The sequence below is a fragment of the Phacochoerus africanus genome, chromosome 8 (genome assembly GCF_016906955.1).
Source record: "Phacochoerus africanus isolate WHEZ1 chromosome 8, ROS_Pafr_v1, whole genome shotgun sequence".
NCBI lineage: Eukaryota > Metazoa > Chordata > Mammalia > Artiodactyla > Suidae > Phacochoerus > Phacochoerus africanus.
This window is the reverse complement of record NC_062551.1, coordinates 170,007,067-170,030,988: the sequence shown is the minus strand read 5'-3', so window position 1 is coordinate 170,030,988 and position 23,922 is coordinate 170,007,067. Positions and strand designations below refer to the sequence as shown.

The 23,922-nt window shown below is 43.7% G+C and overlaps 1 protein-coding gene across 4 annotated transcripts in view; it reads left to right on the top strand.

Moving 5' to 3' along the window:
* The window catches only part of SMAP2 (small ArfGAP2), a 48,899-nt gene that overhangs the window by 5,335 nt on the left and 19,642 nt on the right, over positions 1-23,922 (top strand). The window contains exon 1 of one of the 4 annotated variants that reach the window (XM_047789589.1): positions 17,553-17,653. The exons of 2 other annotated variants lie outside the window; for them this stretch is intronic. The gene's annotated coding sequence lies outside the window, so the exon portion shown is untranslated. Of the gene's footprint in view, positions 1-17,552; positions 17,654-19,621; positions 19,753-23,922 lie in introns of those variants that run through there. One more of the 4 variants, XM_047789590.1, reaches the window with a different exon arrangement.

The following is a 23,922-nucleotide window of genomic DNA, read 5'->3' as shown; positions in this document are numbered from 1 at the left end:
CAGGAGTTTTGCTTCTGTCTCTATGTGTTGAACACTCTTTTCTTGGAGTTCCTGTTGTGGCGCATTGGAAGCGAATCTGACTGGTAACCATGAGGATGCAGGTTCCATCCCTGGCCTCACTCAGTGGGTTAAGGATCTGGTGTTGCCGTGAGCTGGGTTTTACAGCTAATGCACCTTAACTCTGACAGTCATGGTTAAGATGACACAGTTTTACTGAAAGTAATTTATCAAAGTCCCCCTTAAGATTGTCTTTTTTTTTTTTTTTTTTTGTCTTTTTGCTATTTCTTGGGCCGCTCTCGCGGCATATGGAGGTTCCCAGGCTAGGGGTCGAATCAGAGCTGTAGCCTCCGGCCTACGCCAGAGCCACAGCAACGCGGGATCCAAGCCACGTCTTCGACCTACACCACAGCTCATGGCAACGCCAGATCAGACCATTAACCCACTGAGTAAGGGCAGGGACCAAACCCACAACCTCATGGTTCCTAGTCAGATTCGTTAACCACTGTGCCACGACGGGAACTCCAAGATTGTCTTTTAATATAAACTTACTAAACCTGTTCCCTGAGAGGTACTTTCCTATTCCTTCTCCTTGTCCTTTAAATGTTCTGTGGCGGTGGTTTAGAGTAGAGAATGCTGTAACTTTTAAGGGGAACTCTGCTAGTCTGAGAATGCAATCCCACACTAGGTATATTCATTCAGAAAATAGTCCTTCAGCACCTACTTTGTGTCAGACACTGTACCGAGATATGTAGATTAAAAGAGAGGGGCTTTGGTCTCAGGGATTTTATAAATCGAACAGGGAAGCAGATGTGTAAACCGATAAATAATGCAAAGCAGTAATAGTCGTAGTGGCATTGTGTACAGGGAGAAATGAAAGCACCGAAGAAAGCAAGCAATTCGGCCTCAGAAAGTCATAGCTCAAAGAGACCAGTAGGCTATGTCTTGAAATAAGCATGATGTCGTCAGGTGAATTTAGGGGACTTTGCATTCCAGGCAGAGGAAACAGAATGTGCAAAGGTTCCAAGATGTGCCGGACTGTGTGTGCGCGATTCTGTAGTGTGTTCTGACAGTGTGTGGGGATGGCAGGGACCTGCAAGGTTAAAATTCGAGCTCTGCAGTTGGCTTGCTCTATGGCATTGAGATTATGAATATGCTGTAGACCCCCTGTTGTGTAAGAAATCCGTTGTATTTGGAAGTCCATCTGCTACTCAAATGGAATTATAAATAATTGCAAACGTGAAATGCTTTCTAACTGCTGAGTAGGAAGGAAGATCTAGTATTGTGCCCATGAGCTCCATGGACGTTGACCTTCATGAGTTCATTAAATTATCTTAGCAAAGTCTAGTGAAATGCCAGTAATAGATACCATGCCATTTCTGGGGTTGATGATGCTGATGTTGGGGCTGAGCGTGCTCTCACACTCAAGCCGTCTAAGGGTGTTGAATGTTTGATGTGTGCCCTTGGTTGCTCAGGGCTTAGGATGTCTAAACAGGGAGCTGCAGCCACACCTCTTGGGACAGTTTTCAGCAAGTCTTTTGCTTTTAAATAAATCAGAAAACTATCTTCTTTCTGCCTTTTTCATCTGATGTCATTGTATGTAGGTGGCAGCTTTCTTGGGCACGGTTGTCTATATAACTGTTCACCACATGAGTCATTGTCTGTTTTTGTTCTGCCTGAAAATTCCATGTCAGAAATAATGCCATGCAGTTGGAGACCGCAACCCTGTATTCGTTATGTACATTGCCGCTGGCTTTGTATGTCATGTTGGAATCTGCCTGTGCCACGGGGAAGAGGTAAAGTGACTTATCAAATGGACTCAGACTCAATTCCTCCAAATGACATCCCCCGCGAAAAAGATGCCAGCAGGAATCTGCGTAAAACACACGTGTTCTACGTTCTAAGCATACAATGCCTAACTTTTGTTATTGTGTCTGCTTAAATCCGTATCACAGCTAGACTTCTGTTTGAGCAAGTGTCCACTTTAAGTAGATAGTAACTTTGAAGAAGGCCTGTATTGGCCCCTGGAACATGACAGCGCACCACACTGACGAGGGGGTACCAAGACTGCTGGAGTAGAACACCTTGAAGTTAATCCACTTTTACCAAATTCCTCTTTTTTTTTTTTTTTTTTTTTTAATCTTTTTAGGGCCACACCCTGGGTACATGGAGGTCCCCAGGCTAGCGGTCAAGTCGGAGCTGTAGCCGCTGGCCTATGCCAGAGCCACAGCCACATGGGATCCAAGCCGCGTTTGCGACCTACATCACAGCTCACAGCTGTGCCGGATCCTTAACCCACTGAGTGAGACCAGGGATCAAACCCGTGTCCTCATGGATACTAGTCAGGTTCGTTAACCACTGAGCCATGACGGAATTCCTCTATACTGGTTAACTTCTTAAAATGGTAATTTGCCACAGTTAACTCATCCTGCAAGCTCCAGGAGGGTAGGGGGTTTGTGCCTGTTTTGTTCTCTGTAGTATTCCCAGCGTCTCAGGCAGTGGTTGGCACAGATCAGGCTCTCAGTAAATATTTGTTTGAATGACATAAATTCTTTCTTATTAGAAGTAATCTTTTATAGGTTATCTGCATATTTGTGTAATTCTTAGGAAAGATAAGTTTTAAATTATATTTTAAAGTTAGGGACCCTTCAGAGAAACAGAAACCACTGTTGATGGTCAAGTAGAGGGAATTTAATATGGAGCAGATCACACAGGTGATACAAGAACCAAGAAGGTTAGGAGGCTGGAGAGACACCCTAGAGATTGGCAACACCTGGGAGCTCCTATGCCTGTGAAGAAATTGGAAGGTGCTGGTATCACCAAAAGCCAGAAGCCTGAGCCATCTGCTGTGAGCTAGAAGCTTGGAAAGAAGAGCTGTCTGGTGGCAGCTGGAACTCAGACCAAGTAAGATAGCATTGCCCTGGCTTCCCTCCCGCCCCCTTCTCCTGCCTCTTACCCTTATCAGTGCCTCCCACAGATGGAACTTACCCAAAAATCAGTTGGCAGGGGAGCCTGGGAGATGTAGTTCCCTGTGATCGAGGGGAGCAAGGGTAGGTAGGATCCACACTGAAACAAGCAGAGGCGCAAAGAGACTTTAAAAAATCCCCAAGATGTAATTCTTTCTCCTCATAAGTAAGCAGTTGAGTTATTTTGGACAAGCAATAAGAAGGGTTTTCAGGCAGATGCAATCTCTGTGCTTCTAAAGGATCTTAGCTGTTGCTGAAACAATAATTAGTCCAGGGAACTAAGGGAACAACTCAGCCATTGCCTGTAGAATTAGATTGTTGGTCTCTGTGGAATCTGTATTTGACTTCTGGTCTCTGACAGGAGCAATTTATCGTTTGGATACTCAGAAAATAAGTTCCCACCCTGTTAATTCTCGGAAGCCTTAGGCATGGTATGTATGCATTGAACTTGTCCATCTACAGCTAAAGACTTGAGTCAGTAACATTTAAGCTGTACAAAGAGAATTTTCAGGAGTGCAGCTTTAAAACATGGTACAGATTAGACTTTCTTTGATTGTTAAGGTGGAGCCAATTTTTTTGTGTGTGCCACATATCTTTTACACAGTTGTATAGGTTTGTCTCTCCCTCCCTGACCACCCCCAAACCCTTCCGATAGGTTAGAGGGAGGGAGAAACGTGAGGTCCCTGAATGTACTGTCTTCTACGCTGGACCCGAGAAGTATTTTGTCTCATATCAAAGATTGCTGCTGTTCTATTTAAAGACAGCCTTCTCAAGTTGTTGCTACTAGTTTTCTTCCTGATTGTAAAGTGTTTAATGAGTTATGTGATACAAGCTTAGCACTTTCTAGAAGTGCTTTTTTTGTCAATCAGGTCACCTGCCTTTGGGCTGCTGCCACATTAATGGAATTGGTGGAACTAGGCCAGCAAGGGTTTTCAGTGGAGTGTGAGTTTTTTTGCTTTTAGGCTGTTATTTTCCACGGAAGCTACAGAGAAGAGATTCTGATTGAGTAAAGTTATCAATGGTAAAAATGGCGAAGGTTTCATTGTTTTCTCTTTTTCTCCAAAAATTAATTTCCTCTTCGCAGGTACTACTGTTATTCACAGATGTAATTAAAACTGTAATTTGGTACTGTTCAATGCCTGCTTCCCAGAGTACCAGTTCTTCCCAGCCAGTCCATGTCACCCTAAGAGGTGCGTTTTTGAAGCCTCATGTTTAATAAGTACAATATTTCCCTACTGTATTCCAAACTTTTTTTCCCTACTGTTTTCCAAACTTTTTCCTTCCCTACCCGCTCTTCTGGAGCCTATATTTCCCCGCAGGCTTTGTGGATGCTGGTCCATTGATGGCTGAACTGCAGATCCCTTCCCAGTGGAAACCCCAGAGAGGAGCCAGATCTGCCCTCAGCTGTGGCCGTCCCTCAGCGTAAGGGTGCCCTGGTGGTTGTCTTCAGTTTGTCCACCCCCCTCCTTAACCTCCTTGCTCCCTCCCTTGTGGCTGGAACTTGCCCTGGAATCCCACCTTTGTACCATTTTGCTGGGTGGTGAGAGGATTTTTATTACCCCCCTTTGTAACATATTGCTGGGATTTTTTTTTTTTTTTCTTTGCTGCCCATTTTTATTTTCAGGCAAAATGTCAAGTAGTTCTCTGACTATTTTTGTTGACCATAGCCCTCTTACTGCCTACGGGTATTCTGGTCTGCTCTTTAAATATCTATAGGATATGATTTATTTAGAAAGTACTGGATTTCATAAGTCCACTTGGAGAATGCTTTGTTAATCCTTATTTAATTTCAAGTCAAAACTTTCAAAAAGAAAGGTCTTAATCGGAAGCAACAAGAACTAGATCCTGTGCTATTTCTTCTCACCCAAAAGTCAAATGTGTAACTTTCTCATTTTATGATGTCCTGAAAATAGTAAAGCAAACAGAGGAGGAAGAGAGACCTACTCGGCTCTAGCTGATAAGCCTGTCCCAGCACAGAGATGTGAGAAGATAAAGCACCTTTTCTTTCCCTCTGCTCCAATTAGCTACAGTCTTTGGAAGCAGTTGCTAGTGATGGGAAGGCTGTAAATCCCCAGGCCTCTACTGCAGAGCTTACTGTAGATGTGGGTTTGCATGTTAATCCTGCAGTGCTACTTCCTGAAGTGCACACGAAGTAAATTCTGACTTCTTCCTCTTTTCTTATCTTACTGGAAGTCCCCCGACTGTGTGTGTATAGATATGTAGAAATAAGTTCTCTCGTTCTCAAGGCTTGAGTTAAAAATTTTGTCTTAATATTGTTATAGATGGCCATTATTCTTATGCCTTTTAAAAATGCTTTCTTACAGGATTTTCTTTTTGATCCGGTTACATTTTATGCTGCAGTATAAAGCTGGTGAGGGAGAGGGCATTGGTATCTTTTCTTGTTGATACTTTACCACTCAGGTTATAACTGACCCAAACCCTCTGATGAGAAATAGGAAGGAAACTCCCTGTTCTTATCATGATGTTGTGTTCAAAATAGCTGGAAACAATGGGGCTCATGGAAACCAATGTAAGTGTGACAGCTGATTTGAGAAAGAAAGAATGAAAAGATTCAGGCTCTTCTGCTAATGTTGAAAGCATTTGTATTGAAAGAATAGCTTTTTGGAGCTGCAGACTTTGTCTCTCTGAAGGTAGGCATGAGTAGTTGGGTTAGAAGAACCCTTTCAGACCGAGGAGAATTTTGAGAAAAGGTCTCTCCTATAGTGTGAGCACTATATTAACATTCCCGGCTTTTTTTTTTTTTTTTGCTTTCTAGGGCTGCACCCGAGGCACATGGAAGTTCCCAGGATAGGGGTCAAATCAGAGCTGTAGCTACTGGCCTAACCCACAGCCACAGCAACTCAGGATCTGAGCAGAGTCTGCAACCTACACCACAGCTCGTGACAATGCTGGATCCTTGACCCACTGAGCGAAGCCAAGGACCAAACCCACATCCTCATGGGTATTAGTCCGGTTCGTTTCCACTGAGTCACAACAGGAACTCCACATTCCCAGCTTTTATGTGGCAGAAAGGAAGCATCATTAAATACTGCATTGGAATCAGGAAAACTCATTGGAATCAAGAAGACTCCCAGTCAGCAGCTCTGAGCTTTCTGGCTTGATTTTGAGCCTCATCTGTGAACAGGTGCCTGACACAAGCAGCTCAAATCAAGGGTCCATTATAGTGAGCAGAGTAAAATTAAGGCTCAGTTTCATTAGACTTCTTATGCATTTATGGGAAAAAAAAACAAAAGATTTGTTACCATAGGAACAGACTCCCAGACCAGTTGTCTTATTAGCTAAACATCACAAAATGCTATTTCTTTAAAAAACAAAAATTTATTTTTTCTCATTGTGCAAATTATTCATATTTGTGGTGAAAATCATTGGAAAATATGAAAAAGTATAATAATGTAGAAGATATTTCGCATAATCCTTATCATCCATTTTTTACTTCAGCTTATACTATAATAATTTTATATCATTATTGTTTTCCTTAACATTCATCAAAAGTATTTTTCATGACACCAGAAACATTTAAATTCCTTCATTGTATTCCATCGTCTGAATGTATCATTACTTATCTCTTGTCCAATTGTTGGACATTTGCGTTTTAATTTTTCAGTGTAATAACATAATGAGACAATGTGAATTTTTGTGTTGTGTTAGCTGAAGGGTTATTTATGTGTTCAGAGTTGAGTACTTATGTGGGCCTTCTGGTTTTAAAAAGTTGTCAGGAAGTCCTCTGGGTTGAGCCCATGTAGGCAAGGCCTTGCTGCAGGGGCTGTCATTTTGAACTGCTTCATTGCAGTGGACGTTTGTGGCAAGGAGCAGAGAGCCAGGGAGTCCAGGTTTGATTGTAAGGAACAGATTTATGGGATGGGCTGCGATGTGTTCTTACAGCTCACATGCAGGTTCCACATCATATACTTGATAACCTGGAAATACCGTTGTGCCACTGATTTCTCATCTGCGTTGTTCCCACAGGCCTCCTTCAGTTTGGTCCACTGGGAAGGAGGACTAGAAGCCCTACATTGGTGGCAGGGGTTCTGACAGCCACCGGTTTTGGTGTTGGCTTTACAAGGCTTTCCTTAGGCTGCAAATCCCATGAGGACAGGGATGGGTTCCATGTTTACCTGTCACTACTGCCCAGCCCGTGGCATCTAGAGTCCGTGTCTCCATCTCGAACACTATTCTGTAATGTGCGTTTAGATCATAATCCTTTCTTGTTTTGTTTTTTGAAAGTCACCTTCATACTCTTAGCTCAGGGATTTGAAGCTCTGTGACATTGCAGGAAGCAGAGCAGGTGAATCTCTGGATTGCGTTGTGGTAATTGCTTCTTTGTGCCATTCTTTTGTGTGCTTCTGGCATCTTTGCTACACTGAAAGCTGGAGCAGGTCACGAGGCTCGTACTCTGCCCTTTCAGTAGGAGGTTTCAGTGTGACACATCATCTCGGGGAAAACGTAGCAGGGGTGTGAAACTGGAGGCGGAAATAGCAGTCCTTTCGCCTTTTCGTGGGACGGGAGTAAATATTTAGACACTGTTCTCAGGTGCCGTAGAAATTAATAATAACCTTGCAGCCATTGAAAGCTCTCCGTGTCCCCGCTGGAACAGGTCTGTCTAATTTGAAGAACCTTGCTTTGGCTTTTTCGAAGCTGCAGTTTTTCCCTTTAGAGACCTGCCCTGGGTTCCTCTGCATAATGTTTTCTCAGCAGGAACTTGCTGGCCACACGGCTGGCATCTTTGCCCACCCCCTTGCACCACACCTTCTGACCTGTACCTCGTGGTGCCCGATTCTGAACCACCTCGCTTTGAGACATTGTCGTGAATGTCTTCTTTTGAAAGGTCAAATCTCCACCTTTCACTCTGCTCCCTTAAGCCGGGGCTGTTTCCGTGACTAACATTCCACACGCTCACCGTCTGTACTTTGACCCCGGAATTCATTTCTATCCTGCTATTTGTTTAGAAATGAAAGTTCCCTAGCTTGTTTGGATACAAAACTGGCACTGATTTTCGTCTGTTGGCCACTGGTTGGGGCTCCTCTGATGTGTTGGAAGGTTGCTTGCCATCGTGAAGGGAGAAGCTCACGTGTCTGTAGTCTTGCACAAGCGTTCATTTGCTGACTCGGAAGATTTTGTGTAAAGCCTCTCTCTGTGTGAAAGGCATGAGCGTCCCTTTAGACAACTGAAAAGCGAGTTCTGCCTGGCCACTTGCTCTTGAACCCTGGTGTGTTACCCTCTCCTCCACCTCTGGGCTTCCTCTGAGGAAGAGGAAAGTGGGTGGGAAGGGGAGTGGATGCGCCTTCCTCACGAGCTCAGCTGTGGGTGTCCCAGCGGCAGAGGAGCAGCAGGAGAAAAGGGGACCTGAGGAACAGAACGTCAGTTTAGTGTCTGTGGTTGAGCATCTGCTCCGTCTAACACACACGTGGGGTGTAGAGAGATGATCCTAATTCCAGTCCAGCTGATGCTTCCTTCTGTGAGCTTGGGTAAAGGACTCTTGGAGCCTTAGATTTTCCAGCTGTGGTCGGGCTAGATAATCCTTTAAGTTCCTTCCACTTTTGGAATTTTGTATCTACATGTTTTATCGTTTGTTACAGAACAAGAGAATAGGCTTTTCCACAGTGGTATATGCTCATAGCTCGCATGCTCCCAGCGAAATGGCTTAAACATGCTTTCTCTAGAGCAAGACTTCTCAACCTCGGCACTATTTACACCTTGGTACTTCTTTGTTGAGATGTTGTCCTGTGTAGGATATTTAGCAGCATCCCTGGCCTACCCTACTCGAGGCCAGTTGCACCCCCACTTGCTGCCAGTTTGGGCAACTGAAAATGTCTCCAGGTGTTGACATTGCCCCTCAAAGTGCTTCACTTGAGAAGCACTGCTCTAGAGGGAGAAGAGTGGTCCTCTTTGAATGTGGGCTGTTTTTAACGCCTTTCTTCATATTGGCCCTCTTCTGCGTATTACCTGTCCTGAGGGTGGAGGATGAAGAGCAATCTCATTGGCCAAGAGCTCCATCACCCTTCTTTGGCAGCTTCTGAAGTTATGCGTCCCCCAACTGGGCAGGCTCACCTTGCATCTTCAGCATTTTTTTCAGGCTTTGTATAGGTATTGGCTGCAAAGAGGAAGTTAAGGCTTTTATCGGAAGTAACCTAAAAATGTAAAGAACTAAATGTCCCTGAGGGCAAAGACCGTAACTTCTAGAGAACTGAGTTAACATCTCTTCCGTGAAGTGAGGTCATGAGTGATAGGAAATGAGTGTAATTATAGTGTCAAGTTTTGACATATCAGGTCCACCTGGCCGACTCTGAGCACTTGCCGTTGCCAGGTTGTTAGCTCAGCAGACCACCCTACACCCCCCTCCCCCAGCCTGCTCTTAGCCACTGAGGTTGATTGAAATGTACTGGCTCTCTTATAAGAGCTGGGTTTTGGGGTTCCCATTGTGGCTCATGGAAACAAATCCGACTAGGAACCATGAGGTTGCGGGTTCAATCCTTGGCCTCAATCAGTGGGTTAAGGATCCGGCATTGCCATGAGCTGTGGTATGGGTCAGAGGCAGCTCAGATCTGGTGTTGCTGTGAGCTGTGGCGTAGGCCGGCAGCTATAGCTCTGATTGGATCTGGGTTTTATCCTTATTTGCTACAAAATGTTGATTTATTTCATTTTTTACATTTTTGACTTTTTTTTCATTGAGGTGTAGTTAATTTACCGTGTTGTGTTAGCTTTAGGTGTATAGAAGAGTGATTTAGTTATGCATATACATATATCCATTCTTTTTTGGATTCTTTTCCATTTTTGGTTATTATAAGATGCTGAATGTAGTTCCCCACTCTATATGCCTACTGCCATACAGTGGGTCCTTGTTGCCCATCTGTTTTATATATAGTGGTGTGTGTATATTAAGTCCACACTCCTATTTTATCCCTCCCCACCCGTGTTGGTTTTAGGTTGAATTGCTTTACCTTTGTCCCCAGGGCCCTCTTTTCCTCATCTCTTTTCAATTCACATTCCTGACCAGGTTGGGTGCAGAATGACGCTGTGTGCTGCCTGGGGTGGAGTGTATTCTGTGAGTATCCTTACTGGGATGCTCTGGGATCCCAGAGCCATGATCAAAACGCTTGAGCCTGTGTCAGTCTCTGTCCCTCAGTCCTGGCAGGCTCCGTGCCCCATTCCAGCTGAGCCTTTGCTGGAGTAATTGGCCACATGGAGCCTTCAAGCCAAACAATTGTTCGTACTGAGATAGTCTCACTGTTCAGCTCCTAATGAAATAATCTCCTTCCTGCCCCCGATGAAAGCAGCTATTTTTTATTTCCTCCCTCCCCCTTCCAGAGAAGCCATCCCTGAGCTACCACTCTTCTAGCTTATTCATAAATGCTTTAAGCAGGGTCTTTGTGTAGAGGAAATTAGCTAGAGCCAAAATATCTAGGGCTAACCAGGATACAAGGAGCATTAAGGATACCCTTTCTCCCAATTTTCTATGTAGGATATTTAAATTACCTTCGTGTGGTTTTCTGAGTAATAAGCAATTCAAATTTCAAGTCCACATACGAGAAATACTCATACTAGGTTTTTAAAAAGTGTACTAATCAGGCAGTTGTTACCTAAAGGAGTTTACTAAATAAAAACAAGTATAAAACTCAACAGCAGAACAATCGTTAGATGAGTGTCCCCTGGGGAACAGCAAAGTACTATGCGAGTCAGAATAGGAAGGAAAAAAGGCTTGATGGGGAAAGTAGATGGAGCAAGATTTTCACAAAATGATGTTTTGCAAATAGAAGTAATAGCCCATGTCTAACTGTTTGTGACCAATCTTAAGTTGGTCCGGAAGGTGTAAGTAGTCCAGTTTTCGTCATTGGTCAAAACCGAGAGCCTCCAAAATGTGACTTGAGGAAGGAGAATCCACAGGTAGAGACAGAAAGTTGCCCAGGTGGCCCCAGCGTGGTCTGCTTCGCTTTCCCCCTTCAGCGCTTCTTCTGGATCATCAAGGCTTTCATCACATTGCTGCCTCTGCTCTAAAGCTCTGGCTTGTGGACATAAATTACGTCCTTTGATTTCTTTTTCTTTTTTCCTTTTTACAACTGCACCTGCGCCAGAGATCGAATGGGAGCTGCAGTTGCAGGCCTGTGCCACAGCCACAGGAACACTGGATCCAAACTGCATCTTCGGCCTACACTGCCGCTTGTGGCAATGCTGGCTCCTTAACCCACTGAGCGAGGCCAGGGATCCGAACCTGCATACTCACAGGTGCTGTGTCAGGTTCTTAACCTGCTGAGCCACAGTGGGAACTCCTGATTCTTTTCCCTTAGCCCTCTTAACCCCATTCAGAACTCTGAGTACAAAGGAGGAACAAAAAGGGAAACTTAACACAAAATATATGAAACTAAAAAATAGTCACCCTTTGAAGGTTTAATTGCTGATCCTACTTCGACTTGTTCCCGGTCCCAGTTCTGCTTCGTAATGCTGAGGTCGTTTTGCCTTAGCTTCCTAGGACCAGGGTAGATTCTGAATCACCTTGCTTGATTTCTCTTTTCTTCACACCAGGCCCTCCACCATGTGGAAAGTGCTATCTAAGGACCCACCACCAGGAATTTTCTCTCTAGAGAACTTGACCCAGGGGATAAAGCAAACTGGCCTTCTCATGCTGCTGCTCACTCAGGGCGCCTTTACTCATTTCTCAGTGGATGGGCATCCAGGCCTTTTCCTAAGGTTACTGGCATTAATCAGAGACCTCATCCTCCAGGCGAAACTCAAGATTATCCAGAAAGAGAGGAGCTTCTCACTTGGAGGCCCAGTCCTGTGTACCCCAGCTTTCATACTGGGCTCTCATGGGAGCATTTATTTAACAAGAACTGTGAACATACTTGTTGTGTTTGTTTGTTTGTTTGTTTGTTTTTTAGAAGGGAAAACTTTTTAATTTTGACTGCATAAAACTTTAAAACATTTACACAGCAAAGCATTTGCTAAATAGAATAACAAAGGTTAAAAAAAATCAAGAAATTAATAATTGCAAAATGTCAGTTCCCCTAATCTATGAATTTAGGGCTAAACTAATAAAAATATTACTAAGTTTAACTGAGGGTAGTGTTGTTTAGTTTTTGTTTTACATTGTTCTGGAAACCAGTCGAAGAGTTCCCAATGTGGCGAAGCGGAAATGAATCCGACGAGTAGCCTTGAGGTTGTGGGTTCGATCCCTGACCTCGCTCAGTAGGTTAAGGATCCTGCATTGCTATGGTGTAGGCCGGCAGCTGTAGCTCTGATTCAGCCCCTAGCCTGGGAGCCTCCATATTGCCGTGGGTGTGGCCCTAAAAAGCAAAAAACAGAAACAAAGAAAAAAAATCAAAATTTATTGGGATAAATATTTTTGCTTTGACAGATTTTTAATAACAACTCGTTGCATGTCCTGTATTGTTTCCAATGTTTCCACCTGGTCACATCAAACTTGAATGAATGGTTTAAGTCATAGAGGATCTTTTATGGCAGTCAAAGCACAACAGTTAATCTAATTCTAGAGAGTCCAGGGAAGTGGAAATGTGTTCCTAAGCATTGTATTAACCTTGTCTTAGGAATTATTATAAGAGCAAATGTAGCATCAATTGACTAACAGCCATTAACTAAAAAGGGAGAAATCAAAATGACTTTTGAAGAGAAGACATAGGCAGATGTTCTGCTGTGATCGTGGATATTCAGGAGGTGGCTCCTATGGACTTAAACCTGGACACACACTCTCTCAGCCCTCACAGTGCAACCTCCTCCTTCCTGGGAACGCCCTACCCCCTCACCCCCTCACCCCCTCGGGCCTCTGCTTGCTAAATAGCAGGGCAGAGGCCCCACTGGGGGAAAGCTGGGATCTGAACTCTGCCTTAGCCCATTCGTGTCTTCCTGTGACCACTTCTTTTCTTAGCTCGTTGAGCTTTTCTCTCAGTGGCCAGAAATGCCAGCCAACTTTGTTGAGGGTTTTTTTTTTCCCCTCATGGGACATGATCCATCTTTGATAGAAGGAAGTGTTTCTTTCCAATTCTCTCTCTAGGTCTTTGGCCAGCTTTCTGTAGGAGTTGCACTTCTGCTCATGTTTCCGTACACTTCAGGAAGTTCCTTCTTTTTTTCTAGGCAGTAAATAAATCCCCTCCTTGATTAACTGTCTGTGAAGTTTGATTACTTGTTCTTGATGTAATTCAGTCAGTATTTGAGGTTTCAGCTGAAGCTTTTGAATTTCACTTTCAAACTGAATATTCAACTTGCAAAGGGGCTGCTCAGTTTGGAATTCCTCGGTTTGACTTGTAAGCTCTTTTTCATTTGATTTTCTCCACTTGATTTAAGAACATTCCTTGCTTTTCTCCCTCAGGCCTTTTTAAGGGAACATTTAAGTTAACAGCACGGATGAGTTTCTTTGAATCAGCTTCGTCTCATAGTCTAGGTGGTCTCCATTTTCTTTTTTTTTTTTTTTTTGTCTTTTTGCTATTTCTTGGGCCGCTCCCGCGGCATATGGAGGTTCCCAGGCTAGGGGTCGAATTGGAGCTGTAGCCACCAGCCTACGACAGAGCCACAGCAATGCAGGATCCGAGCCGCGTCTGCAACCTACACCACAGCTCATGGCAACGCCGGATCGTTAACCCACTGAGCAAGGGCAGGGACCGAACCTGCAACCTCATGGTTCCTAGTCGGATTCGTTAACCACTGCGCCACGACGGGAACTTCAAAGGTGGTCTCCATTTTCTGATCCATTCTTTTTGTCCAACCCCAAATTGCCATCATCCATGTAATCTCTAAAGAGAGCAGGGAGATTTATCCTCTCCAGCCCAGTTTCTGTCATAGCTGGCTCTTTTTATCATTCACCGCCTATTTCACCTGTGTATTTGAGTTTTCAAGCATTTTTTTCTTCAGTCACCACACTCTTTTTTTGTTTTTTTGTTTTTGGCCACCCTGAGGCACCTGGAGTTCCCAGGCCAGGCCAGGAACCAGAGCCGAGCTGCAGTTGCCACCTAAGCCTCAGCTGCAGCAACGCTGGATCCTTTACCCACTGTCCCGGGTCGGGGATCGAACCTGTGTCCCAGCACTCCCAAGATGCCACCGCTGACCCCTTGCCCCATATCAGGAACTCCTTAGTTCCCACACTCTTTGCCTCCATTTTGCAGCTTCTTGGGACGGCAAACCTAGACTTTCCTAAAAATGAGTGTTTTCAATCATACCATCCATTCTTTCCCTCTAAAGTTGCTCTACATTCTTCTTGAGATGCTTTTAGAGTGTTTTGGCACCAGTCACTAGGGACTGGAGAGATGCTGATGTATCTTTGGGTGATCATGTATGTCCTTGAAGGCAAGCCATCAGCACTCCATGAAATGAAAGTTCAGCCGGCTCACTTTTAGTTGTTTGTCAGAAAACTCTACTGTATCCTCAAGCAAAGAGGTGGACCTGTTTAGATTTATAAAGTCTTGCCATATTCAGTGTTTATAGTGGACTGGCCCCCACTGGCAGCATCAGCTTGTGTACTCAGTCTAATCCTCTCACTGACTTTATGAGATTCTTTAACCCAGGAAGATGTTTTGACTGGCTCTTTTCCTCTCCTTAAAATACATCAGCTCTTTACTATGAAAACAATCATAGCATCACATACCAGAATCTCCCAGGGAAACCCCAGGAGGCTTGGGCCTTGTCTCAGGCTTTCATGCCGTGCACCAGTAGCACGACACAGCTGTTCCAACACTGGCCAGAAAGACATCGTTACATCTCTGTGGCAGTCAGAGGCCTCTGCTCAGAATCAGGGACTCACCTCGTCCAGGAGTCTCACAATCGGGCTCTTGTCTCCAAATCAGAAAAAGGCCTCTGAGTGTCTGTAAGTAGGAGTCACCCGCTCAGATTTCTCTGTGTGGCAGGAACATGGCAGCTGGCAGCTGTACACACAGTTTTAAGGGGAAGGGATTTTTCGTTGGTGTATAGAAGTGAGAAGAGGAGTAATAAGAATTGATTCTCGAAAGGCTCAGATCATGGAAGAATTTAAGCCACACGTGGAGTTTGGAATTTAGTTGACAATGGAGATCTCATTACATATCTTCGAATGGGGCAGTGATGTCATCAGAACATAATGTGGCAGAATGTCCTTTTCAGAGCCAGAAAAATTCAAACCTGGGTTTTTCCCTTCTGAAGTAGTCCAGGAAGTAGAGCTGAGGAATAATGGTACAAGTTGGTTGGATTGGTAGTTCTTTTTTTTTTTTTTTGTCATTTTGCCCTTTCTTGGGCTGCTCCTGCGGTATATGGAGGTTCCCAGGCTAGGGGTCAAATCGGAGCTGTAGCCCCCGGCCTACGCCAGAGCCACAGCAACGCGGGATCCGAGCCGAGTCTGCAACCTACACCACAGCTCACGGCAACGCCAGATCCTTAACCCACTGAGCAAGGGCAGGGATCGAACCCGCAACCTCATGGTTCCTAGTTGTATTCGTTAACCACGGAGCCACTATGGGAACTCCTGGATTGGTAGTTCTTTATTAGCAGAACACCACCTAAGTATATATAAATCCAGCTGCTGGGATAGCCAGAAAGGAAGAGTTACAGCCTAAACCACAGTAAATCCCTACTGTCTGATAATATAGTAAGGAAAATGAGACTGATGCGGAGCTACAGTTACCAAAAGTTAAATAGCTTCCTTTAGTCTTTTCAGAGTAGTTTAATAAATTTTAGAGATACTATTATTATCTTTTAGAAGAGGAAGATTTTAGAAATAATCTAATCTAGGAAGTTCCCTTTGTGGCTCAGTGGTAATGAACCTGACTAGTATCCGTGAGGATGCAGGTTGGATTCCTGGTCTTGCTCAGTGGGTCAAGGATCCGGCATTGCTGTGAGCTGTGGTGTAGGTTGCAGACACAGCTTGGATCCCGCGTTGCTGTGGCTGTGGCGTAGGCCGACAGCTGCAGGTCTAATCGACCCCTAGCCTGGGAACTTCCATTTGCAGCAGATGTGGCCCTAAAAAGCAAAAATAAAATAAAACAAAATAGAAGGAAAGAAAGGAAGAAAGAATCTAATCTAGGTAAGGAAATTGACTGTCAGAGAAGTGAATTGATTTGTCTAAAGTCATACCGCTGATTAGTGGCATAGCTTAGGTAACCCATAACTTTAGCTCTGTGGCTAGCAGGAGCCAGGTAGATGATGTGAGATATGTATAAGCACATTACTGGACTGGTTCAGAGAAAGTACTGCCTTTCCTAGGCTTTAGAGAGTGTGAAGAGCCAGTATATAGAGAAGCTGAGAAAGCTGCTACAGCCAGGTAGAGACATGTGCCTTGTTTTGGCCCTGGCCCCTTGAGCTGTTTTATTGTTTTAGACTTAATTCCTTTCTGTAGGTGCTTTTTCAATTGTATTTAATTTGTGGTACCAGAGCAGATCAAAGTCAAGGTAGATGCACTGTCTATGAGGGCCGCTAACCACAGAAAGATGTTGTCTGTCCCCTTGCTCTCACTGGTCCCCAGTCCGCTTCCCTATTGATTTCCTAGTGTTACAAGCTTTAATGTCTTTAGAGAAAGGCATTTAGAATTGACTGCTGAAGTTCCCTTGTGGCACAGAGGGTTAAGGATCTGGTGTTGTCACTGCAGTGGCTTGGGTTGCTGCTATGGCACACATTCAATCCCTGGCCCCAGGAACTTCCACGTGCTGTGGGCATGGCCAAAAATAAATAATTTTTTTTCTTTTTTGCCATTTTTTGGGCTGCTCCTCGCAGCACATGGAAGTTCCCAGGCTAGGGGTCGAATCGGATCTGTAGCCGCCGGCCTATACCACAGCAACTCAGGATCCGAGCGGCATCTGCAAGCTACACCACAGCTCACAGCAACGCCGGATCCTTAACCCACTGAGCAAGGCGAGGGATTGAACCCGCAACCTCATGGTTCCCAGTCGGATTCGTTAACCATTGAGCCACGAGGGGAACTCCAAAAATAAATAAGTTTTGAAAATAAAATAAACTGCTAAAATAAGTTTAGATGTCGACCGACTAATTATTTCATCAGTGAGTGCTTAGCCCTGTTATACTTCACTAAGCTCCTTTTTCTGGTTACCTAATAGGAAGATAATGTTGCTTTGCTTCATCTCCGCTGATGTCATAGCAATCTGTTTGCTACATCTATCTGTTCAGTCATTGACCTCTTAGATTAAGTTGACTCAGCTGGCTTGTATTTTGGTTGCATGTATGAATAAGCTGCTCTCTCCCGCTAGAATCTCCAGATCGTTATCTTGCATTTTCTGTTATTGTATATAAATATGGGAAGAGTATAGAAGTGGCACCAGGAGGTAAAAATGGTTAAGAAGGCAGATTAAAGGACTAAGTGTAAGCAAGGCATCTCTACGATTTAGTGCCATCCAGTGGTAGAATGACCTTCCTTTCGAAATGGTACATAACTGACTTAGTACCACAGCTCTTCTGATCGCATTCAGCAGGATGTGAGACTCAGCGACTTCTAACAGTCCTTCATCTCCCATTTTCCCATTTTAGAATTCCTGGTACAGTATTTCCCTTTATTCTCTAGTCAGTCTCAGAAATCTTTCAGTTTGCTTTGTTTCAAACATTTAAAAAGCTTAACTTCTGTTTTTTTTTTTTCAAGTGTATAAATGTGCACAGTGTCTCTTTGACAAAAGGAAACAGCAGTCTTGCAAGATGGACCGGATGGAAAGGGACTTCTCTTGCAGAGCATTCTGAGAGGAAAGGTTGATTGAGTAAGCTCTCATTTTGGTCTCATGGTTCCTTAAAATGTTTGTACTTACAGAAGTCGAGTTTATTGTTATTTTGGAATAGGGAACTAGATGAATTCTCTTTTGCATAGTTGGAAATATGCTGGTAAACATACCTCTGAGTAGCCCTACTTAATTCCTCCCAGATGGCACTGGTGTTTCTGTGTGGTGTTTGTAGTGAGTCAGGGGTTGAAGGGAGGTGATGGGTGGAACTGAGTTAGTAGCAATAGAATTGTACTTAAAACAAACACCGCTTCTTCTTCACTTTGATTCCCAAATTTCATGTTGGAGTTAATGATAGGCCAAGTCCAAGAGAAATTTGCCTCTATTTTCAAAGCAGAGTGTGCCAGTTTAGGTTTGCCCTCATGTGTCTGTCACATTTAAGCCAGCTTTCAGTCGGTCATAGGCTCTGTGAAGTGAATTTGATTTCAGATTTTTAGGTTCATCAAGACCTAACATCGTCATAGGTCATCTCACATTGCATTTTTCAGAACCATTGAATTTCAGTCAGGAGAGACCTAAGAATTTCCTACCAATCAGCTAATAGAACCGTAGGAGTCGAAGCCCCTGGTTTTCCCCACTCACTGCACAGGGATCATTTCTCTACCATCCCTCAAATTTGATCATCCAGTCTCTGCTTGAGCGCTGGCACTTACGCTGTTCCACCATTGCTGGCTGTGCTGCGCTTGTTTTCACGCAGCCTTCGTTAGGAGATTCTTCTCCAGAGTGTGCTAAAATCAACTTCTACTCATTGGTGCCAGTTCTGTCTTTGGAGCCTCACCAAAGTGACCTAATCCCAGTTCTGTGTAACATCTTTATCTTCAGGGTGTTTGAAAACTTCTTCTCCCTTCATTTCGCAAAACAGGAAAAAAATTGTATACTTTTATCTTGGTAATTCGTAACTTATTTTAACAAATATTTATTTTGTATATACTGTTTGCAAGCATGGTGCTAAGTGTTCGGGATAAATGATGAAGGGATGTGGTCCTTGCCTTCTGGAGCTGTGAGTCTGTTTAGGGTAAGAGAGACTTGTAAACAACTGTAATAAGATATTAAGTATTGGAAGAGCAAAGCATGCAGTGAACTATTAGCATAAGGAAGGTCAAGGTTTATTTCACTGAGGGCCTCATGGATGGACGAGGTGACATTGGACTGGATTTTGAAGTTTGTCAAGCAGGGAATGGGGGAGAAAGCCATTCCTGGTAGGAAGAAGGTGTAGGCAAAGAGGTGTGAGTCAGGACACGTTTCAGAATGATGGCTTATCATCGCATGCAAAGCACAAGCTCTTAAAAGGCTTTATTGTCATGCTAAGGAGTTTCAACTTATCCTGCAGCCAGTAAGGAGCCATGGATGGCTGTGTTTTGTTTCTAAAATATCTGTACTGATTTTTCTCATTACAAAAGTAATACAAGTTCATTGCAAAAAAATCAGAGTATATTAAAAAGATAGGAAAATAGGAGTTCCTGTCGTGGCTCAGTGGTTAGCGAATCTGACCAGGAACCATGAGGTTGCAGGTTTGATCCCTGGCCTCCCTCAGTGCAGGTAAGGCCCTAGAAAAGACAAAAAGACAAAAAAAAAGGAAAATAAATATTTCGCAATCCCACTACCCAGAAATAATAGCTTTTAATATTTTACATATATTCTTCTAGACAGTTTTTCTGTACATACATATATATTTATTCCCATTCTTAAACAAAAATGGTTCTGTGTATACTGTTTAAAATTGGATTTTATAAGTAATATAACATGGACATGTTTCTATATTAAATAAAGAGCTACAAAATCTTTTCCCTAATTGTGTAGTGATATCATAGTTCTAATTTTTGTTAGAACCTTATTATACTATGTTAATGAATATTTCTTTGTGTACCTGACCTGTTATTTCCCCGATGAATTCTTACAAGAGGTGGGGGAGGGGTTTCAAAGGATTTACTTATTTTTAATTAATTTTTAAACAGATTTCACCTCCCTGCTGTGTGTGAGGAACTGTGCTCTGGGAACGTGACAGCGAACATCACTGATCTGTGTCTGCTCTTGGGGCACTTATGGTGGAAAAGACACATTCAGCCGTCACACAAACAAATGTACGATAAAGTATAGTACAACTTAGAAAAGGTCGAGGGTAAATGCAAGTTTATAACCTTTAAAAAGTCCTTATTTTTAGAGATATGTGTCAAAGTATACACATATGAAATGGTACCATATTTGGGATTTGCTTCAAAATACTCCACAGTTGGGAGTTGAATGTGTGGGAGTACAGCTGAAATAAGATTGGCCAGAGGATGATCATTGCTGGACCTGCTGGTTAATTATACTTGGCTTCTGTGTGTTTGAAATTTTCCGTAATGAACGTAAAAACCAGAAGAAAAGATGGAAGAGGGACCAAAACCTGGTTTAGATGGGGGACCAAGGAAGGATTCCCTTGAGGAAGAAACTGTTCAGCCAAGACCTTCGTGATACATAGGAATTGACCAGGCTGCAAGGGGTGGATAGTGGCTGGGAAAGAGCTGCTGGGAGCAGCGTGTACAAAGGCCAAAAAAAAGCCCTACGTAAGGAACATGTTGGCGTTTTGAGAAAATGAAAGAAGGCTGGTATGATTGGCGCTGAGAGACTGGGGAAGTAGGCCCAGGCCAGATCGCTAAGCCCTTGGAGACCATGTTAAGGATTTTGTTCTTTCATCCAGCGGTGATAGAAGCAAGGCTTCCACAGGAAGGATTTTTAAGTGGCTGAGTGGCAAGATCCCATTTGCTTCTTTAAGAGCTCAAGCTGGCTCTTTTGTGGAGAATGGTTTTGGTCTAAGTTTGAGGGATAAGGGAATATAAAAGTGGAGAGACATTATTTAGGTTATTACACAGTCTGAGAGATCTGGTGACTTTGGATTAGAGTATGAGCGTTTCAGATGGAGAGAAGAGATACTGATTTGAGAGAGGTGTTTGGTCTTGGTGATGGGATAGATATGGTGGTTGGGGAGCAACGTATAAGGAAAGACGTATAAATTTCGGACTGATGCATTTGAATGGGTGGAGGTGTGATTGACTGAAATGGAGAAGGATGGAGGACGAGCAGTTTCTGTGGCAGGAGATTGAGAGCTAAATTTGGGATATGCCGTTCAGAAAATTTGCACCAGAGCCCCCGTTGTGGTGCAGCGGAAACGAATCTGACTAGTATCCATGAGGATGCGGGTTTGATCCCTGGCCTCGCACAGTGAGTCGGTGATTCGGTGTTGCCATGAACTGTGGTGTAGGTCACAGACCCAGCTTGGATCCCGAGTTACTGTGGCTGTGGTGCAGGCCGGCAGCTGTAGCTCCGATTTGACCCCTAGCCTGGGAACCTCCATGTGCTGCAGGTGCGGCCGTAGAAAGCAACAAAAGGAAAAAAAGAAAGAAAATTTGCACCAGTTTACATTTTCACTTTTATTTTTTTATTTTTTTGTCTTTTGCCTTTTCTAGGTCTGCTTCCCTCGGCATATGGAGGTTCCCAGGCTAGGGGTTGAATCGGAGCTGCAGCCACCGGCCTCCGCCAGAGCCACAGCAACACAGGATCCGAGCCGTGTCTGCGACGCACACCACAGCTTACAGCAACCCACTGAGCAAGGCCAGGGATCAAACCCGCAACCTCATGGCTCCTAGTCGGATTTGTTAACCACTGCGCCACGATAGGAACTCCTACATTTTCGCTTTTATACTGGAAACGACATGAAAGATTTATATTTGGGGGCCTGACCTGTAGAGACTTGTGTTTTAGAGAGATTATTCTGATGGAGTCTGGAGACCAATTAGTTGTTAGCCCGTGAGCTCTTTGAATTAGGGAATCTTGAATGCTTATAGGTGAGCTATGAGGAGGTCTAGGTAGAAATGGATAGAGTCTAGGAAAGTTTCCGAGATAGATTCAACAGAGCGTGGATGGAAGACGGAAGAGAATTTCTCTCCTTTCCTTGTCCCTGCCTGTCGAAGAGCTTTTCAACAGCTCCATGATGCTGGCAAGTCTACCTGTGGGTATCCATTGATTTGTCAATTTGTTTTTCCCTCAACGTTTATTTTTTGGGACTCCAGGGGTTAGAGATCAATGGTTTGTAATTATAATAGTAGCTTCAGGCCATCCATGATGCTGGTTCTCTTCCCTGGGCTGACTTCTCAAGCCCAGAACCCTTCGACGCCTAGCAGCTCTGGTGGTAGGAGAAGTTTTATCAGCAAGGGAAATTGACAGCCAGGCATCAGTAGTTACTCAGTTTTGTAGAAGCTGTACAGTAGCTGAATGTAAACTGGATTCACATTTATATACTTTCCATTTTACAAACAGGGAAATAAGCCCTAGAGGACTTGTCAAAAGGCATGCAGCTGGTCCGTGTCAGCCCAGATTTCCCTGATGCCAGGCTGGTACTTAACTACAGCCAATTTCTTGACAGATTAGCCAAATCCATATACTTTCATTTTTACTGGTCCCTTATTGCAGGATGATCATTTGTTAATTTTAATACTGCTTAATGCTTCCTGAGCCTGCTCCTAGGCTCCTGTTGAATATATTCACTCAGCCATGACCTTGTTCTTCTGTTGTGCTAATCACTACCAGTGTGTGTCATTGTCTATCCTCTTTGCTTTCAAAATGGTTCAGAATATTGCTTCTCAAAGTCTCTGTCCACTTTCAACTCCAAAATGATAGCTGTTACATCTTCTCCGTGGTTGCCGTGACCAAGACGTATGGAGGAACAATTGGATTAGCTCCGCACGGATCCCGTATTGAAGTAGGCTGGCGTTGGAGCAGCAACCCTGGGTACTGTGAATCCAGGCACGTCAGGATGTCAGCTTTCTGCCTTCCTTTGTGTGTGTAGTGGAGGTGTGTGGGGTGCAAGGGCAGGGTGGGCGTGTATAACAGAAAAGGGGAACAGGTGGGGGGCTAGGGCGTGCATTTTCAAGGAATATTTTGAGGGGGATCAAAGAAGCTGCTTCAAATTTCACGTTTGCTAGAAGACTTTGAAATTGGATCCAGGGTAAATTTCTTCTTACTGCTCTTCCGCCACTTGATTCTGGTTCTGACCTTTTAGGACTGGAACTCGTGTTCTTGTCTGACCAGCAGCATTCCGTGGTATCGCGTCGTGTCGGATACCTATCTATGCGTTAACATGCCTTGTCAGTGGAGGTGAATGGGAAATGCGTTCTGGAATCTCACTCTGTACCATGTTCTCGTGTGTAGCTCTCTCTTTTATTGTTACCCCTCCCTATTCTAAGCGCTGCAAGTATTACTCTACGAATTTTGAGGAAACGGAAGCTTAGGAAGTTTAAGTATTTCTCTGAAGGTCACACCGCTGGTTATCGATAAAGCTGACCATCAACCCTAAGTTTATTTGCTAGTTGCCAAGATTATGCTTTTAATAACAACACCATTTTCCCATAATTTCAGCCGTATGAGCAACTGTCTCTGTTGTCTTTTCCTTTTGTCCAATTTCAGAAACCTTTAAGGAACATGCAGTTATTGATTAATAAATCTAGTGACTTAAAACTAAAAGAGACTGTGTCTGAGATAGAACTATCGGTATTTCCCTGGGCAAAGGCTGTGAGAGGGATAGAGGAGGCTTTCCTCAGACCTCATGAAAATGTTACTGCCTGTGTTTCTGAACTGAGGCCTTGTTAGTGGCTCCAGAACAGCAGGACTCAGTCTTATGTTCCTCCAAGGCAAAGGGGCCTTAAATACTCTGAAATGGGACCTGGAGAAATTCCACAGTGACAGTAGCTTACACGTTTGGGAACCACCTTCTCCTGATTGAAGTGCCAAGAAGCAAACACCTAACATTTAATTAGTGTTTTTAGCTTCTGATTTTGAGCAAACAAATATAATTTTAACTATCTTATCACAAGTTCTGGAATCTAGAACAAAGGGCAAAATGGTAAAGAAACATGAAATTTTAACTTTTGGTTCCATTTTTCATCCTGTGTAACTAATGTATTTTATCTGAGTCCCTTTATGAAAACTATGACCTGAAATAGACACACAGCATCCTCAGGAAGCATGTTCTGGAATTAGATGGTGTTGCGGGTGTGCAGCTGTGGGAGTTATACGCCTACATCTGTTTAGGTTGTTCGTTTTGTGTGTAACTCCCGTGCGTCGTCTGCGTGTTTATTAGCCACATGGCAGATCTGTGCAAATCCGTCTGGGGGTTTGAAGGGACTGAAGGTCTTTTTATTTATTTGTTTGTTTGTTTATTTATTTATTGTCTTTTTGCCATTTCTTGGGCTGCTCCTGTGGTTCCCAGGCTAGGG